Consider the following 20909-nt stretch of genomic DNA (forward strand, 5'->3'; position numbering starts at 1 on the left):
ATTTGTTAGTCTTTAAGGTGCTACAGGACTCTCGCTGTTTTGCTAAAAACAGACTAACATGGCTACCTCTCTGGAAAACAAAATCAGTATGACAACTGTCGACAGCAATGTTGCCCCCCCAGTGAACACAGGACTGGCTGAGTAGGCATATATTACATGGCAATGTTACAGGACTAATGTAATTATTAAAATAAGTAACATTCTATATTGTTATTTTGATACAGGTATCCATTCCACCCACACAATGTCACTTGGGAATTAGCAGCAAGCCTGCTCTACCAGTCAATACAGAAGTATAGTGACACAGATATGGCAATATCCTGCAGTATCTGTGGGAGATTTTACTGTATTAAGTTTATGTATCGAGGGCAGGGACTGTATGTAATTCCATGCGAGAATTCCAGGTCTCCAGGAACTATGAACAGTGGGGGATGATTGGGTGAATTCATTCATATTGTGACATCTCCAGAGAGGTATCACTGCCTGGACAGACTCCAATGTACTAGTTCAAATTGGGCCCCAACCCTTACTGAGGGGAGGGAGAGAGATGCAGTTCTCCACCCAAAAGAGGTAACAGCTAAGGAGCCTGGAGCCTAGAATAGGTGTCTTTGCTGGACCACAGAGGGGAAATAAAAGTGCAATTGCCCTCAACAGTGATACACAGCCAACACTAATGTGACTCTAAAGAAAGAAATTGTTGATAAGCCTGTTATGGTAGTCTTTATTGGAATCCAAAACTTAGATCTGTTGGACTAGCACGGCTTTCATAGAGGTTGACACTCAATCTCTGAATTCTCCAAACCTGAACATTTGCAATGCTGTGGCCAAGAGACTTCTTAAATCACCCCAGTTAGAACCTCCAAAACAGAGAGTAACTGACCTTGGCCAATTGATCTTATTCTCATAGCTTTATACTACTGATATAGCTTATTCTCCTTTGATAACATGGCTGCAGTGCTAGTTAATATAATTTAGACTCAGTAACATTAGTGTTCATCATGTACGGAATTCTGAATGCAGTCTGTCCGGATGTATGAAGGAAAAGAACTCAAGTTTCTGTATCAAGGGCAAGAGGTATGTGAATGTGGAAATATTTATAGTGAAGAAACAGAACAAATAGTAATTGTAAAAGGTAGACCAAATGAACCAACAGTGACATAATATTTGTGATAATATAGTAATGAGTGTAATTAGGGTGGTCAAATGAAATACAACTTGAAAATAAAGCATAATTTTGATAAAAATCTGAACAACTAAAGGAATGAGGTAAATTCTTCTATTAGTCAGAAAGGAGCAATTCTACAGTTATTTTGGATATTAAAATGTAAATCTAAAGATGGTAATAACAGATCAGTATACTAGCTGTATGTATTCAGGAAATACAGAGAAAGTTTAAATACTCAGAGAAATACATGTATGTCTCCCTGCATATACATGTAGATGTATATACATGGTGCAGTGGTTATGGCACTAGTTTAGAACTTGGAAGAGCCAAGTTCAGTTGTCTGCTCCACCACCGACTTCCTTTGTTACCTTGAGCAAATCACTTAGGAATAGATACTCATTAGGGACTTAAACATTAGGTGCTGCGATGCTGAGTTTAGGCACCCTACCATCTAGTGGAATCCATAGCCCTGAATTTGGCACTCCGACTCCCTATACAATGCATAGAAAGAGATAGATGCCCAAGAATGGGATTCACAAATGCCAGCAAGCTCAGTGGGGAGCCACCTAAGCTAGCCAATAAGGAATGCTGAGAAGACGAGTGTAGCCCAAGCCCTGCCCCATAAAGGGACCTAGGTCCCTATCTGCAGGCCACCTAAAGTGATACTAGGGTACCTAACGCTCTTTGTGGATCTAGCCTCCAGTCTCTCTGTGCATCAGTTCCCCATCTGCACAATGAGGACAAGAGCACTGCTCTACCTCACAGGAAGGGTGTGTGTGAAAAATTAAAATATATTAAATATTGAGAGGTGCTCAGTTACTACAGGGACGGGGGCCATAAGAACCTCAGACAGAAAGATAAACCGACAAGTCACTTATAGAAAGCAGTGCTAACAAGTCACTAAATTACAACAAATGTGTGCCACAGCAGCCATTTAGACTCTTAAGCCTTCTTCTGCCCTGCAACTTGTACAGGTGCTGCTCAGGGCAGCACTAACTCACGTTTTCATGTGCGTAACACTCGGGGTCAAATTCCATCACGTTCTATCACTGTGAATCTCAAGTATTGTTAGCAGTGTTCATTAGTCGTACTGTGGTAATGCTCAAGGACCTCATTGTGCTAGGTCCTGTTAAACCACAGAAGAAAAAAAGAAGGTCCCCACCTGCAATAGCTCACAGCATAAGCACGCATTGACTTCAATGGAGTTAGTATGGATTTACACCAACATAACCAAGAACAAAACTTTGCCCTCAACAGAATCTTATGAAAGGCAGTTTTCACTGACACAATAAGTTCAATTCAAAGTGGGCTCACAACACTCACACATGAGAAAGGGATAAACAAGTATCAGGAAAGCAATGCAAAGTTGAGTTGCAAAACCATGGGTGAAATTAATTTGTGTGATGTAGGATTTTGGGGGAAAGGAGCAACACATTGATTTTTAGGGGCTTGTTAATGTTCTATTGCAATTTTGCCACTTGTTTTTCTAACGAAAAAGTGTAACAAATCAGGCACTGTCAGTTGTTGAGGATATTTTCCTAGTTTAATTCATTTATTTATTTAATTAATTTAATTATTTTTCAGAATGTCAAACAAAATACAAAATCTGACCAGTAGCACCTGGGACTATATACAAGTAGTATGGATTCACTTTCAACATACCCTAGGTGGACAGCCTAGCATCCCAATGGAGCAAATTTCCCAGCCTTGGGCCTGATTTTCTTTTGTGGAAGAATAATCACTCCCTTAATTCACATATTGTTCATCATCATGCAAATGCTACCTGATTCTTCTGCTCCCTGGCTTCCACTACCCCTAGAGAGCACCTCTTTTACAAGACCTGTACTTCCTGTGAACTCCTCTGCCCCCTCCCACCATTCAGGGGTGCAGTCTCCCCTCTACATGGATGCTGAGAGGATCATGGGCCCTAAGAGAAGTCAAGCAATTTGGTATCCAAAAGGTTCTCAGGGTTTTTCCTTTACTAAAATTAATCCTGCTGGCTCATTAAAGTAACACACGTACACCTGTTGTTTTATTTATCCTCAAAATATAGCTCGATGAGCTGCAACACAATTGAACTAGAGAAATACCATCATGAAGTTTCTGACAAGTGTGCAATACTGTGAGCCCGTTGGGAGTGAACTTGAAGAAAGTACTGGTAAAGGTCTTTTAAAGAAAGACAAAGCAATATCACTGGGAGCATCACAAATACCATTTATCCCTGTTTAACTATCACTTAATCAACTCTCGGCATCTTAATTGAACAGAATTATCACCCTTGTTAAGCAGCAGTCCTTGCCATTGTCACTGGGTTTAATTCAGTTCACTGGAAGATATCCCATTTAAATGTGTCCCAATTATAAGTGGAAGGTGATATACAGGAATGGATTGGATTATGAAACACAGTACAACCATTGTACAGAAGATTAAGAATACAGTTATAAGAGAAAAGTTTAAATGAGGTTAATCTTGAATCAGATTAGACTGGTAAGTATGTGCTGCAATACAGCATGATGTGAAGTGGCATGAAATAAAACTAGTGGGACAATTCCTGGGGCCTGAAAGTAGAACAAGAACAAATAAAAACATAAATCTGCATGTCTAAGTGTGCATAGCAACCATCAGCAGGACACAGCGGACTCTTCCACCCCAGCCAGAAAAGCAGGAGTGCCATTAATGTACCAATAGGGTTCAACCCAGCATCACGTTTGCAGGTGAATGTCCTTGAACAGAAAGGAGTCAGCACGGACAATTAACTAGAGATAAGAAAGAGGTTAAAGCTCTGGCATTCTCCATAATGATATACAAAATAGCCAGGGCTTTTGATAACTTAAAATTGTTTGGTTGGGCATAGATGATGAAGGTGGGTTGTTGTGATGAGAAACAACAACACACCTCATAAAGACTCTTTGGAACTGCAAGTTAAACTCTGGCCTATACACCGTAGCTCCTGACGGTATATTTATGATAGGACATTCTGTATCCATTTCCAGGCAACGTGTCAGTTTCCCAGCAACAATACAGCTGCCCAATTGCTGGGAAATAGGTACCATTTTTTCCTAGAGTAGGCAAGGACTATGGTAACAGAAGCTTACAAAAGTAGTCATGAGGGGACACTCCACCTACAAGGGGAAAACAAACAAAAGACTTTGTTTAAAATAGTTAGGCTCTTACTTGGCAACTTCCATGAATCACTGACTTACAAAATCTTGCTGGGTGGGCCTGGGTATTACAGAAGGTCTTGTTATTTGTATTTTCTACATATGCTTTAATGCATTAGAATAAACATTAAACACTCTTAGAAAAATAATACATTCACAAATTAGCACAATACCACAAAGGATGCTGCCAGGCATTGACTCCAAAACTTAATTCAACATCCAACTCTTTCTCCCAAAAGAATCTGGAAAAAGATAGACCTTAGAGTGTTCCCCAACATTAATCAAACCTGAAATCTAGCATACCAGGGCATATTAACAAACAGACATCCTCCCCTCCTCGGTCCCCCAAGAACACTATTTTATTCTCACTTAAACCAGGTCTCAGCTGCCTGATACTGTCACAGAACCATGCCGGGGGAAAAAAGGGGTCTCTAAGATATAAAGTCCTAAATATTTAGGGAATTGCTTAAGTTAACAGAATAAATTTCACTCAGAATAAACTGATAGCCAGGGCAGATAATGGAGCCCAGGGATAGAGTATTCCGACAGAAAACCCTGTTTAATAAACCAGCAGCTACATTCTCTGCTATATATAATTTTCCAGGCAGTCTTAAGATGTAGGTCCCCTCTAAAGCAAATCAGAAGCCCAAAAAGGCTGTGGGAAAGGCACTGGTAAGTCTGGCAATGTTCACATCTGAAAGAAAAAGGCAACAAATCTTTTCCACTCTTAAATAGCAGCAGCCTTAGAATCCATTACATTTTGGTAGTGCCTATATGGTAAGTGACAAAAGACCCCAATCAGAGATTGGGCCCTCTTGCACCCCACCCACACCAGAGAGTACCTATCTCAAAAAGTTTACAACCTAAGTAAATAAAACAAATAGATTTGAAAAAAAAAACAAAAAACCCTGAACATTTTGTCAACAGTGCAGAATTCATATGTTAATACTTCTTCCCACTTTTCACATCCTCCCTGAATACCCCTTTTCCCAACCTTCCCTCTGGCAGGCTGCTACAGTCAACCTTCTGCAGCGTCCTTACTCCCCCATTTAGCAAGTGGCAGGCACCTTCTCAATAAGGATGTGAGACAATCCTCATTTTTCCTGGTTGCTTTCCCTTTACCTCGGTCTTTTCTGGACTCGGTAATTTCTGGATCCAGAATGAGTCACAAAGGAAGAAAGAGCCCTCCTTTTTCTGACATCAACATGAAAGGGGCTAACTATTCTCTTCAGACCATTCAATTAGATGGACATATCCTTACTCTGAAGTGTGGTTAATGCTTAACCCATATAGAGGCCTGTACATGGTCTACATCTGAATGTTTGTTTCCTGCAGCGTGCCACATTTTAACTTCTAGGTACAGAACAAGAGTCTTCCTAGACATTTCTTCATCAGACATAACAGAGCAAAGCCACAGCAGAAGTTTATCCAAGTTTGTTGTAATACTTGTTTCAAAAAGATAGCTCTACAGTGCTTTGATTAGCAGGTGGTACATGTTCTCGTATTCTGTACAGATAACTATCTTAAAGCTCACAAGATTGACTGCATTTGAGATTGTATTGGCCAAAGGGAAGTTCTGAATAATGAAGGGATGGAACAGAGTGATCTGTGATCCAGTGTTTTCCACAGGTGACACGCACATGTACAAAACTGCTTCTAAGTTCAAGTCATTTTACCTGCATGAACTAGTTACGGAATTAATTTTCCCTCCAACATCATCAGCTTTTCTCCCTCTGACTTTTCTGCATCTCTGTGCACTTTTGACAAGTAAAAGCCAAAGATATACCAAGAAGTACAACACATGCAGACCGCTCCTGTCAGTTACCCATTTCTCCACACACACGATTGCATATCCTTTAATATCTAGGTGCAACTGAGCAAGTCTAGCTCCAGTTTTAACTCCATCATGATAAAGGTCTCTTTTCATCTACTATCTAATCTCTGGACTGGTATTTTCCCCACAGTCCTCAGGCAGAATGTAGAGTTTTATATCCTCTGTATCATCAGCAAAGCGAAGCTTGCAGAAGATAGAGAGTCCAGTTTAGCCCACTGTTCCATCTGCTTCTCACAAACTTCAGTGTTTGCTTCTCTTCAGCCTTGGAGAAATGCCTGGTTCTGATGCATTGGAAAGCCTCCTACTGTCCTTTCCCAGTCAGGTTTGCTTTCTGAAAGATGTGCTTTTGTGACCGTAATTGAAGCCAAATGTTGAGCACCAACCTCAAGGATGTGGGGTGAGGGCAGTTCTTGTACTGGAGTCACAGTTACAAGTAGGACGATATTTACATGAGCCCCCAGAGGTGGGTAGGGAAAGTCTGGCAGGAATCAGACAACTGCGAAATTACAGAGAATGCAGGCAGGTTGCAATTTAATGGTGGCTCCAACATTTCTGAATGACTGTATGAAAAAAGGCATTAATATTCTGCTCATTTCCTAATTATGGCCTTTGGCTCTTCCCCGATCTTGAATTTCATGTTACCAGCACTAAACACTATTGGTTTAAGTTAATGAATAAATTACCCAAATAAATAATAGCCAATGAACAAATTAATACTTAAGTAAAAGTAGTAACAAACACTTTAGCTACAAAAGCAGAAGGAATGCATTGGTACTGGAATTTCATATGAAATGTTTCACCCATTTGGATGACAGATTTGGAAATTATTTCTCAAAACATTAAAATTATGCACACTAATGTTGTGATTTAGTAGTGTTGATATATTGCATTTTCACACCACAACACATGGCAGAAGCAGTTATCCAGCAACCAATTAACTGCAATTATTGTATGGTACAGAGAGATAAGAGTATTAGGATCCGTTCCAGCTCCAAATTTTTTTGAAAAATAGTCTCTCTCCCATCCTAAATTTATTTGCTCAACATGGTAAATTGGATATTAATGCTGCAGTATAGCATATAGAATTGGTATTGCAATTCATAGCTTGCTCCCTTCAAGAGAGATCATGACTAAACTCAGATGCTAAAGATCTTTTTGTTTACAAAGCCACAGCACATTCACTTCTAAAGCCTGCACATATGAAATAGATTAAGGGACACAGCTGTGGGGTTTTGGTCTCTCAAACTACCTTCAATGTTAGCTATATATCCTCCCTACTCCCATATGCTGCCCTACTTAGACATTCAGTATTACAGAAAAACCATATGTACTTTACCTCCTTTTACATTTATTGTTTAATTTGAATGACCCACTTTGATATTATTTTAGAATCTTTGCTTATTTTAAAACAGGTATGATTTGCAACACAGAGGCCTTACAATAGTGGTAAAATTACCAATGAATTTGATACTTACCTGCTGCTTAGAACCTCCACTGAAACATACATTGCAGCTAAAGGTCCAAGGTTCTATCCTTACTTCACCTCACATGGTAGGAGGAAGAAGAGGGAGGTAGATATAATTGTTTTCAGAAATAGTGTATCTAATATTGAATCTGCTTTGATTTCAGTGCTACACTCGACAGGTATAGCCATTTAGTTAGAACTATCCTACAATCATCGTGTACCTCAAATCAAAATTTATATACAGATGAAAGTGAAATACTTTGAACAATAATGTCTCATTTAAGAATAATTCTTGTATCAGCAAAAGCTCACACACAGTGATACCATCCCTTGTAATTTTATTACTAATCCCACAATATTTGTTTTTCTTACAGCCTCAGGTCCTGGAATCTTGTGTTTATGTGAGAATCTCAGCTTTTATTTTAAAAAAAGCTCCAAAAACTAACAAACAAAAAAAAGTGCTGGCCCCTCATTACTACAAAGAAAAGCTTGAAAATGGGACTTGAGGGCACTGTAAAGGCTCAAAGGGCAAAAGACAAATAAAAAAAAATCCAAAATGTATTTGATTTTAATCACATTTTAAAGACAATTTCATGATTTTGGGGACCTGACTCATGATTTTTGAACACTTGAGGCTGGCAATTCTACACACAGGAAGAAAGTGCAAGAAACGTAGCAATATAGTACGGTGGGCTAGTCCTAACAAACATTAAAAAGATGGCACAAATTCTTTGTTTCTGAATCTTAACATGTATAGTATGCACATGCCTGAGTGCACGGAAGATTGCCATATGATTTCAGGAATAACGTATTTTAAAAGGTTACAGAGCCATTTATAGTGTACACAACAGCAATCTTCTCAGAGCCACTTTGCAACAGAATTTTTTATTTTATTTTTTTTAAAAAGGATCCCATTTTGTCTGAGTGCACATTTCTGTTAAAAAGTCGATAGCACAAGAGGGTATTTAGTTTGCCAAACTGATTTAAAATAACGTAAAAGCAGGAAGTACTCACTAGCGATGTAGTGTTTATTGTCATTTTTGAAAGTGATACAAGACATAATTGCACGGAAGTCCAATGGATACACAAGCCAAATGTGCTACTCATTTGGAAAAGAAATCATGACTAGTTAAGGTCATGCTGAAGTCTTCATTTAAAAAATAAATAAATTAAGGAACAGGCCATCTAGTTTACAATAGGTGATATTAAATAAGGTACACATAACGTTAACAATTTTACTGATTGACCAAAGACTGGTATAAATTTTTTGCTTCTCTAAGCCTGCCCTCATTCAAACTGAACATGCTAATTCAAGATATTGAAGAAAGTTATTAAGAATCTCACAATCCACTCTGAGCTCTTTCACCTTATCTAAAAAATAATGCATTGCACAGGAATTTGAGTGCATTTTTTTAAATTGTCATGTGATTTTAGTGCTCTTGAAAAGTGCTGAATTGACAGTCCTGGAGACTAAATTCATGCATCTACAAAAGCAGCACAGTGGGAAAAGCTCAAGTTGCTCCTGTTACCTACAAGCAGCAATTACATTTAAATCAATAGTGGTATGGTGGAAATATTGATCTGTTTGAAATATTCAGAACTTACATTAAGTCAAATATGTTTGAAAAAGCTGAAAGAGAAAATAATATTGAAAATAAAAATATTAGCCCTTTGAACTATTAAAAAGTATTATTGAAGTTTGAGAGTTAATCTTAGTGCCTAAATAGGTCTGTCTGTTAGACTATAATGCTACTCTGTAAAATGATTATGTAAAAACTCCATCTTCTTACCAAACATACATTCTCTGTGTGTATTTAGGGTCATATCTGCAGACCTTAATGACAAATAAATTTTTTACTGTTTGCTACTCTTGTTAGGTCTGCAGAAAGAATAACGCTTAGACTGAATGAGCTGTGGACTCTCTTCTATCTTGTGCATCATTAACAGAATTGTTTTCCAAGTTCCAATCCGCTACACCTGTGCAAACTCATTGAAGGCAATGGGGTTGCACAGGTGTCACTGTGATAATAATTTGAAGACAGTGGGACTGCACAGATGTAACTGAACCTTGATATATGAGATGGAAAGAACCCAGTTTGATTCTCTGAGTTTGCAGGGATGGCTGTTAGAAAAACATTTTTCCTACTTATAAAAACAGAGCAGATATGATACAGAAATTGAGACAAACATAGAACCCCAGTGTCTGTTTTCAAAGTAGAATTGCACTTTAAAGAACTTCAGGAAAAGCAATACTTTCCTCTGCTCTTTTTTAAAATGATCTGCATATGACATTTTTCCATCACAGAATCAGAGCCTTATCCTTCATTGATTGTAGTATTCCACTATTGTCAATAGGAGATAAGTATATGAACTGAGGACAGTCCATGGAAATCAAAAGTTTAAATTCAAGCAAAATAATTTTTTTTCCCCCAAGATAACTACAACTTAACCACCTATCACCAAGTGTAACTCAACTCCTCTGAAACTATGGCCTAGTTTGGAGAAGGGAAACTGGGATTGCAATTGTCAGGCAATAAATTCAGTAATGTACACGAGTAAAATGAGCAGGATTAGACCCCAAGGATTCAAGACCTTCTGGGGATGCAGCAACTTCTGAGTTGGGTGTGAGAGTGCTAAAATCCTTAGAAGAAATAGTGTACCACTTAAGGTAAGAGATATGTGGATAATGTTGTTAAGCAGTTTGTTGGGGGGGGCACTACTTGTGTTATAACAGTAATAATATAGTTTCTGTTCTTTCCTAGGCAATAATCTGATTCCCTCATTGTGATTATCCACTCAGAAATCAGATTACTATTGAGGGAAAGGTTTATTATTGCATAATTTATGCATTGTTATATAATTTCTGTTCTAAAAGATCAATTCAGAACTTTTTTGCTCAGGGGATTAGTTGTTACAAACAGAGCCTCTGACCACTGTCATTCATACAATTTAAATCCAGCTCTGTAATGATTGGAAATTGTTTCCATCTGAGCATTTACCGGCTTTTGTGAAACAAATTAGGTGGTATCAGTTCAGTTCTCAGCAAACTGGTATCCATCAGAAAAATCACCAAAATGGACACTAACTGGCAACCTGGTTGGAAGTCCTACCAGAGAAACCAATAACTGAAAGGTTACAAAGGGTGAACTAGGATCTCTCTTGCTTAAACAGCTCCTCCATATCAGGGTAGAGGCACTTACCATACTCCTCAGTTTCAAGTTTTCCTTGAATTAGTGTATTGGGTAGTTCTGATTATTTCCTTATGACATTCTCATACAACACGCTATTCATGGATCATCTCTTGGGAGAAAAACTAGTTCTGTAATCAAACAGTACACTTCTACTATTAATATTATGACCTAAAATATCTTCACATGACTCTTTTGATATTCTGTATTTAGAACATTCAGTATTTACAACTATATACTTCAAAATACCTTTATCTGCTATACATGTTTTAAGGGCCCTATCCTACACTGCTGTGCATCTATCACCCCACTAACCTCATATATTTTTAAATATAATGAAGTTTGAAGAAAAATAGAAGAAATTTTAAAAAATATATTTTGAGTTCTAAGATTTACACAACAGAAGACTGGATTTTGTAGGCCTGTTGATGAATTGACTTTAAATTATACACAAAAGTAACTTCAAAGTTGGGAAAGAGTACAGTATCGTTGCCAGAGGTTGGTGAGACATCTGTGCATTTAATTGTACAGTATTTAATATCCTCTGTACTTATTCTAAAATAATTACACTATATCAAAATTGGCAAACAGCCTATCATCAGAATCCTTGACTGAGTGTTGATTACTGCTGCAACATCCTCCTCTCTGATCTCCCAGTACCCACCTTGCCCTCATTAATACTATCTGAAATAGAACAGTTCCAGAGGCGTAGCCGTCTTAGTCTGTATACAGCAAAAACAACGAGAGTTCTGTGGCACTTTAAAGACTAACAAATTTAATTTTTGTAGGCATAAGCTTTCGCGAGACTCAGCTCACTTCGTCAGATGCAGAGGTAGAAACCTCTACCTCAGATGCATGAGCTGAGGTAGAGGTTTCTACCTCTGCATCTGACGAAGTGAGCTGAGTCTCGCGAAAGCTTATGCCTACAAAAATTAAATTTGTTAGTCTTTAAAGTGCCACAGAACTCTCGTTGTTTTTGCTATCTGAAATGCTTCAGTAAAAGCAACCTACCTCACTTCCATTATAACCCCTTATCAAATCCTCCACAGGCTTCTCATTGTTGTCCAGAGCAAGTTGAAGACTCTTGTCTACTTCCAAAGAGCTGCACAGCCTGACTCTAGCACCCATCTCTTTCCATTATCTTCCTTCCCCACCTCACTCTGTCCAACACACAACTAATTGCCCCCTTAAGTTTTTCCATCCTGTTACATATTTCTAAAACCTTAATCTATGGCTCAGTATGATGCATCTCCACCCTTTCGTCCTCCAACTCTCTTCTTAAAACACAATTCTTCAAGAAGACCTACCAACACTAACTCATATATCCCATTAACTAATGAAAATATGCCCTGAAAAAAGACACATACCAAAGAGCACAGAACTAACAAAACATGTGCTTAACATCACTATTCACTCACACTGCTCTTCATTGTTCGCCTCCCTGTTCCTATGTTTAGATTGTAAATTCTTAATGGTAGTGACCGTATGTTTATAACCATTTGTAAAGTTTCTACCATACTGTTGGTGCTATACAAATTAACAACAAGCAACAAAGCAATAGCTAAATTTAAACTTTCAATTCACTAATTAGTTTAAGGCAGGTGGGTTGATTTTTACAAAATTATTCTGGGTGAATTTACTTGGTCAGTGATAATCATTCATTACAGAAATTGGGATTTGACACATCATTCTATGAGTAGGCTGTTTGACTGGTGTTGCTATGAAACCACAACATAGTTTAGCTTAATCTAGAGAAGAGAAAAAAAAATTGGAGCAATGACACATAGCATCATATGATAACCTTTTCTATGGGCATAGTTTTCATAATTATTCCTATTAAGAGAGCTGATAGGATGATTTAAATGTAAATGATTATTAGCTGAGAGAAGACGTGTTTTTATATAAATTTATGTATATTCAAAGAATATTTCAGGTCAACTTCGTATATATCATCACATCTGGCCACTTCTGGCTTCCTTTCAGAGTCAGTTAGCCTTCTGAACACATTCTCGATTACTTCAATATAGAGAAGACTCTTTTTTTTAGAAGCTTACATACTGGAATCCTTACAAGAAGTACTATTTTCCATTTAAATTAAAAATGTAATGATAGTTTAAGACAACTGAATGATTTAAAATGAAGCAGCAATGAGTTTAAGTATCAGCATTGTCAGGTTATTTTTAAATTATTAAGAAACAGTCAAAGTAACTGAATTCCATTTATGTCAAATGCTCAAGACTTCAATTAACATTTACTGGCCTTTGACTGACTGTCATTACCCTTAGATAAAAATAAGTAAAATTTCTCCACGATATTCTCATTTATTAGTAAATCTGCATTGATGTCCCAACACACGTTATGGTTCTTTAGTTGACTAATGCCAATCATGATAAGGAGATTAAAGTAAGGACACAGAAGTTATATCTTTTCATATTACTTTAGAAGAGTATCATAAAAGGTCAGTGCCATCATCAAGTTTCAAATCCTTTTAGAGGTTTAATATTCTCTTCTTCTCCCACCCATCCCTCGTCCCAATTTTGGGCTTGACATTTATGCTGGAGCTATACAGAGAAGATTAGCATGCCCCCAGTGCAAGGATGACAAACAAATTCGTGAAGCATTCCATATTATTAGTGTTGTCTTTCACATTCTTTTCCAATTGACAACCTGGCCCCTCCTGCCTCCACATCTTATGGGGTCAAAATTAACTTCTCGGTTTTTGTTTGGCTATGTATAGAAAAATCTTTCTCTGCAAAACAATGTGTTCATTAGTATCATGATGTCAGCTTATCTACAAAACATCATAACTGCTATGGCTAAGCTCAGAGAAGAAAACCAAAACATTGTAAGACCCGCAAAAAACAGAGATAATGGCTTTACTATACTTATTACATTTTCCACTAGAATATAGGATTTGTTTGTTTTTGAAATAGTTATTTAGAATTCAGATGAAGTTTCCCCATTATATTCCGAGTCAAATCTGGAGTCTGAAATTCTTGACAAAGTCCCCAATTTGAAACTATAGAGACGAAAAACAAGTTGTGTTTACCTTAAGTTTTAAAGCAAATATATTTATTCTAATAAATATTAGGAAAAAACTGACAGGTTCTCTTTGGGCTTATTCACTGATATATATGATTAAAAATCCATAGTCATTGCTGCATTTCAAAAAATATATGCAGACTGACAATGACTGAGGACTACCCAACATCTCCTGAAGGCCCTGTCCAGAGAAAATGAATTCCAGCTCAGTGTCTGTGCAGTCACACTGGGACATAAGGCACAATTAGCTCTAATGATACAATTCAATATGGCCCCAAGTGAGTATATAAGCAAAGGGTTATATTTCCTTTATTGTTAGAAAAGTCTTCCACACACAAAGTACTGTACTCACTACTCTAAGATTCATTCATGCCAAGCTCCATCAATCCTTTTTCTGTTTCCTAAATCTGGTGCAACAAATGTCAGTGTTCCCCTTCCCAATCCCCCACCTCCTCTCTCGCTGTCTGAAGAATAAAAACCAGCAATAAATTCTAAACCAGGGTAAGATGTGCAATCATTGCTAACATTAGTAAACCCTCAAAAAAGAGTGGCCAGGTGCTTAGCTCACTACAGCTGTTTTACGTTGTGGAGGCTGGAAGAGAGGAATAATTAGCCAGTGTGAATCTATGCAGCCCGAACCGGGATTTTTGTCCCATTCCTTATCCGCAGCCAAGGCGCCCTGGAACTTTTCTCCCAGCACTGACAACGATCGCTCCGGGTCGCCGCTCGTTGCCGATCCAGGACACACGGCAGCGGCGGCCGCAGCCCAAAGCAAACAAGGGAGCTGGAAGTTGCGCCGCTAGTCTAGGGAGGCGGTAGGGCTCCTGGCTGGTGCCCCAGGAGCAGGGGCCCGCCCCGCGCTCACTCAACCCAGAAAGTTTCCCCGGGACCTGCACCGCCAGCTCCGCGCCCGCTTGCGACAGACACGCGCGCTCGCTGGCTCTGCCGCCGTCCCGGCATCGCTCCAGCCCCAGCGCTCAACAGGCTGCTCCGCGTCCTCTGGAGCAGCCCAACGCCCCCCCCCCCCGCCACCCGGCCTGCGCCTGGCGAGCGCCCCGGCCCCCCCGCCGGTGGAGACAAGCACCCTCCACCCCCCGCGCGCTGCGGCGGCGGCTGGCCCCTGGAAAGGGACGAAAAGCGGCGAAAGTCCTCACCGGGGCGTCCCGCCGACTGGCCGGGCAGTTGGGCTGGAGCGGGCACCGCGGGGGAGCGAGTCTCCCTCAGCCCCCGCGACGCGGCGAGCAGCGGCTCCCCGCAGGCGGGCAGGAAGCGCGCGGGCTGAGTGATGGGGGCCGGGGCCCTGCCAGCGGGGGCGGCCCCTGGGAGACACCCAGCGAAAGAAGCGGCTCCGCGAGCGCCCGGGCTCAGACTCAGCTGCCGGCTGAAGCCCAGAGAAAGTTTCCTGACGTCAGGCTGGGCTTCCTCCCGCCTCCCCTCCCACCACTGAGCTGCCGGAGCGGACGCTTCGCTGCTCCCAGGCTCCCTCTGGCTCACGCCGCCTTGCTACAGCGGGAGGCAGCCGGGTTCATTGGCAGTCGGAGCGCGTTCGCTCCCCCCCCAGCCAGGCGCCGCCTGGGACTTTCCCCCTGGGATGTTTTAGCAGGTGAAATGAATCCCCGCCTCCCCGCGGCAGCTTCACTCAGCAGAAGGCCCCGCTCCAGAGATAGCGCAGCCAGGGCCAGCACGCGGCTTGGAGACCTTGACGTTGTAGGGGGAAAGCACGTGGCAAAGGTAATAGAAAGAGCTTCAAAGGCCTTAAATAACCACAGCGACGCTGGCAGGGGGGCTGCAAGGGTCATCCCTCGAGAAATCTGCTGTGAGGCGGGGGGATGCAGATTCTGGGGCATGCCTTCCCAGTGACAGGCACAGTACCCCTCTGATTAGGGTCCCCAGCTATGAAGTCGGGTGGTGGCAACATTGTGGGGGATCAAAGAGCACATGCAGCAGGCCGCCTCCACCAGAGGCCCCCTCCACATGCAGCTGGGGAGAAGAGGAGATGGCTCAGCAGGTTTGTTCCTTAGGTCGTGTATGAAATGCCTTCTGCCTCCCATGACCTCTTGCCACTCCTCTATAGGGTCCTACCAAATTCCCAGCAATGAAAAACACCCGAAATCAGATCTACCGTGTGAAATCTAGCTATTGCAGAGGAGGGGGAGGAGAGAGGTTGTGGGGTGCCCCAGCCAGGGCACCTACCCTTCATTGGGATCCAGCTGCTGTCCTGGAGGGGCTGAGGAAGGACTTCTTCTTGCCCTGCACATCTTATTCCCCTCCTCCCCAGTGGCTGCCCCAGGACTAGCAGCTAGGAGCGCCTGGCTGAGGCACTCCCAGCAGCAGGTGGGAAATCAGGCCCACCTATGGGAACCTCCCCCTGCTGCAGGAAGCTCTGGGACTGCTGAACTGAGGGTGGCAATCTCACGACCCTCCCCCCGCCCTGTACAGCAGCTTTGTGTCCCTCCCCCCACAACCCTCTTTTGGATAAGGACCAGCACTGTTACAACACCATGAAGTAAACATCTGAAACTGTTAAATTGACTATTTTAAAAATCCTATGACTGTGAAATTGACCAAAATGGATGGTGAATTTGGTATGGTCCTACTCATGTGTGTCTTTGAGCCTAAGGTTGGCAGTACTGCCAGCCTCTAATGAGCAGAGAGCCCTGACAGAGGACACTGCACAAGGCTGCGGTGTGAGAGGGATGGCAGCTACCACCGCTTGGAACAGGGCACATAATACCACTGAAGGTGAGGGTGCTGTGTACATGCGGTGGAAAGTCCTATGGGAAACAACCTCCCTCTCAGGACAGAGTACATCCCCACCCAGTTGTAGAGCTCTATGCTAGGGTGGCAGGAAGTCTCCTCCCATAGGAACCTCGCTGGATTGACAGGAGGAGACCCACTCACATGGGTGTACTGCTCATGTTGGCAGGGGACTGTCTTCTCCCAGATTGAACCCAGCCTGCCCCAGAGACAGGAAGCAGCAGACTGTTTGCACGTCAGGGAAGAGAGAACCACTGACTCACTGAAGACTGGCAGCAAAGCCCTTGTCATCCCAGCAAGGGGCTGGTGTGTGCACAGTTCTGCCATACCAAGCAGGGGAAAGCAAGGCCATATCAAGGCCAAGACTATAGTAAGGTTAGATCCATGGGGACCCCTGACTGGATATGTGTAGGGTCTCACATTGCCTTAATCCAGCTTTGCCTTGGGAAAAATCTGCTGGGGGCAGAGAGGGGAAGAGGAAGCAGTTTAAGGGACATGACATTTTGGAGGCAGTCCACTAGCAGGCTGACTGATGTAGGTTGGCAGATGTGCATTCGTTGAGGATGCCTGCTAAGAGGAAGGTGTTGAGAGTACATTTGGTGGAAATTACAAATCCACAATTGGTCAATTTGGTCTTTAAGAGTATTGCTGTCACTAAACTCTCACATAGAAACATTACTTATGGATACTGCTGTCCGCTCCAGTTGGCTATTTAGCAGATAATGATCCAGTCTCAGTTATTCACTCCTTCATCACTTTTTTGCTGGACTACAGCAATGCAGTGTACCTGGGCATGATGCCTTCAGTGCTTAGGAAACTCCAGCTAGTGCAGAACACTATAACATGTCTCCTAAGCAACACACGCTACAAAGAGCACATCAAACTTGTCCTCCGCTGTCTATGCTGGCTTCCTATAGAATTTTTATATATAAAAATTAAGGTCTGAAACTTTATCTTCCAGTCACTCCCTGAGCTGGATCCAGGATATCTAAAAGACGGCCAAAGTCTGGTCAACAACTCTTCTCCTCAAGCACAATTAAACTCTACAATAAGAGTAAAGATAATCTATGCTAGAGCCAGAACTTTCTCAGAGCCAGTCTGAGATCATGGAATGAACTCCCCCAGGAACTGAGGACCTTTGCAAAGCTCACTACCTTCAGCTCCAAGTGTAGGACACATTTATTTGACTTTGCCTTCTCTAACACCTGCACACACACTCTAAAAAACTACCAAAACAAAACTCTGCACACACTTCTCTGCTTAGAAAGAGGAGAAGAAAAGTGACAGTTATATAGTCACATTTAATACCCTACTGGAAGGTGATCAGGAATTACAGTGGTGAGCACAGTATAAAAACCTCTATAGAATACATTTTTTGAGGAAGTCTGCAATGCGGGATAGAAGTCTTTTGGTTAGGGGACATGCATTCCCTCTTATTCCAGCACTGGGAGATGCAGGTTAGGGGATATATATTCCTTGTTCAAGTGTGCTTTAAGGACACAGAAGCTTTAAGTTAAAGTATTTTCAATGAAAGTCACAGGGAATGGAGGTTAGGGATCAGGTATTCCCTGTGGAAGGACAAGAAACTCATCTCTTCCATGTTCCATTTATTCTCTGTGTCATTCTGCCATAGTGATCATAGTAAGTGGACAAGCACTCTTTTTGGAACCACAAGAAACTCATCTGTCATTCCTCCTCTTTTTCTACAGCAGAGCACCACAGTAATAGCTGCCTTTCATTTTTCATTACTCAACAGAGAATCCTTGAGAGTGGCCATTTAAATAGCAGAGCAAGATATGTCACTGAAATCAGAGCAAAGTTTGTTTGTTTTAAGCAAAGATAAGAGACATTGTATCCAATGTTGCCTCACAAAGGGGGCTGGCCTCAAGGTCAGTTCCAGCCCCCCATTTTTATGATTATTCAGAAAGATTGAGATTGTGTTATGATGGAGAGATCATGACAAGAAACCAGAAAGGATGCAAGTCAAAACTATGTGGGTTTATAACTGTCAGCCATGCATAAAAATATGTATTCATATAAAAGGTATTATATGAAAGGCACAGTGATAAATATGAAGCAATTCAATGTGAAGATCCACATATTCAAATTAATCTGTTAACCCTAATTTCTCATTATAAGTAGATAAATGTTGACCACTGTATATTTTAATATTTTCAATATTAACATCAGACAAACATGATCACTGATATGCAGTAGTAACTGTAAACAGGACTCAGGCTGAAAATGGTAATAGGATTAATTGGTGTGATTAATTTTTCCATTGATTTTCAACCACAAATAATTGCCTCCAAATTTGTATGCTGAAATGAAGCAGTTCTCACAATAATATTCTCTACTGCAGATTGCAAATATCAAATCCCTGAAAATTTCAGTTGAATTATGTTCCCCAAAAAGAAAAATCAAACAAGCATCAGCATAATTTTACATGTTCAAAATGATGTGTGAATTTTGACTGTGTTCAGTTTGCAAGTAAATCATGAGACTATTTCACAGAATAATTTTGTAGAAAGTCCCTAACAATGGTAACAATCAGTCTGCCTAAACCACAGCCAAAAGGGGAAACAGACCAAAATGAACATACAGAGAGGGAAGGAAAATGGGGGGAGGAAGGAATACACATTGGGAATCCAAACATGTCACTTTCATTGTTGTGCTTTTGTGCATGATGATTTTTAGCATCCAGGAATTACACCCACTTTAAGGATTTATATGAAAAGTCTATAAAGAAAAACAGGGTTGTTACAATAATAGAAAGGTGGAAGGATGCGTAATGAATCTGAGTGAAATTTCTCTGATTGTTTTTGAGAGGCAAAAATGCTAATAAGCTCTAGCGCTCCTGCTGGATCACCTAGGCTGTGTTGGGTGTTGTTACTATGTTGCTGCTGAGACCTCTCACATGCATGTTTATGAAGTATAACTGGTACACACTGCTCCAGCATCTTGTTAACAGTCTGGGTTGACAGCCCCATTTCATATATCTCCTATCCTGTTTATGTCTGTTCAACAGTGGTCAGAGGGAGGGGCAGGAGAGGGGGAATTATGAAGTCATAAATGGCAAAAAAGTATTTTAATACAATGAGATTTTCAAGTTTTTTTAATTGCTTTAAATCTTTAGTGTTTGTTTTGTTTTTTACATTAGTGTGATTGTTTCCTCAGGTAATGAGCCAATTCCTGCATTCCATTCTCAGGGAAAACTACAATCAATTTCAATGAGAGGATATGGTCTTATATTGCATTTCAAAATGAACAGTGCATGCTTGCTTTTGACACATGCTGCCTAAGACAAACAATCTTAAATTGATTCAATAAGTATACTACATATTTGTTATTTTGATAATACTTGCTCAGCTACTCTCAAGGTAAGAGATGTAAGTTCAAAGATTTGATCTACCTTATGTTTCTTATTTTGTAAAGTGATGTACTGTTTTGTACTTTGTACAAATGTACTTTGCCTGTTTTATGTTTTCTAAAATAATGCTTCAGTAGTTTTATGGGGGGGGGGTTATTAAGAGAAATAAAGGTTAGAAGCTCATTAATCTCAATAGCAAAGCGAGAGTGTATGCAGGGTGAATGGAAGACATTTCTAGTAAGGAAATCAGTTTTAGTTTTAAATTTCCAAAGACCATTTACAAAAGAAGTGAACATTTTATTCAGGGTATTCAAAACTACTCTGCCATTATATGCAAACACCATTAGCATCAGAGATGGTTACAAGTAAAATGAGATACAGATTTAATGAAAATGACAAGATTTTGTCCCAGTTTACTAAGTGAGACTTTATGGGATCGGGATATAATTTGTCCTAAAATTGTTAGTAATAATACAATACCATTTTGAGTAAAATAGTTTCCTAAACATTAATAAAAATCCATAAAGCAAAATATTTTCAGTTCTCATTCCATAGGCAACTATGTTTCCAATTAAGATGTAGATGCTTTATATTAAATCTTGAGGAGGAAAAATCTGTGTATGGGATCTTTGGTTTTCTTTTTCCTACAGGATATTTTCCCTATGAGAATCTGTATTTCAGTGTATAAATAAGAGGAATGTAATAGAAATTATTTTCAACTACATTTTATGCATATTCCTTGGAGCGAATAAGAGAGAAGTGTCTTAACACAGGGATTCTTATCATTTGTCTCTTCCCTGAGAGAGTTTTTCCATCACCAAGACAACCAGTGGGATGAGAACAGTTTTTAGGAGACTGAAAGTAGAGCAGAGGTACAAGAAGTCCAGAAGTAGTCCCTCTTCTTCCTAATTGTTTGCATATGTGATT

At 40.4% G+C, this 20909-nt stretch overlaps 1 protein-coding gene and 1 non-coding gene across 7 annotated transcripts in view; one reads left to right on the plus strand and one right to left on the minus strand.

The window, feature by feature from the left end:
• Positions 1-16047, minus strand: part of GULP1 (GULP PTB domain containing engulfment adaptor 1) — a 253662-nt gene extending 237615 nt beyond the window's left edge. For 2 of the 6 annotated variants that reach the window (XM_067549051.1, XM_067549050.1), the window contains exon 1: positions 15010-16034. The gene's annotated coding sequence lies outside the window, so the exon portion shown is untranslated. Of the gene's footprint in view, positions 1-15009 lie in introns of all 6 variants that reach the window. The other 4 variants (XM_067549053.1, XM_067549048.1, XM_067549049.1 and 1 more) reach the window with 4 other exon arrangements.
• On the plus strand, positions 13342-13445 carry LOC137154255 (U6 spliceosomal RNA). Its single transcript, XR_010920175.1, has one exon. It is a non-coding gene; the product is annotated as a U6 spliceosomal RNA (small nuclear RNA).
• Positions 16048-20909: the final 4862 nt, after the last annotated feature.

This window comes from Emydura macquarii, unplaced genomic scaffold (assembly GCF_026122565.2).
Source record: "Emydura macquarii macquarii isolate MOO-44397 ecotype Brisbane River unplaced genomic scaffold, CSIRO-AGI_Emac_v2 contig_1253, whole genome shotgun sequence".
Lineage (NCBI taxonomy): Eukaryota > Metazoa > Chordata > Testudines > Chelidae > Emydura > Emydura macquarii.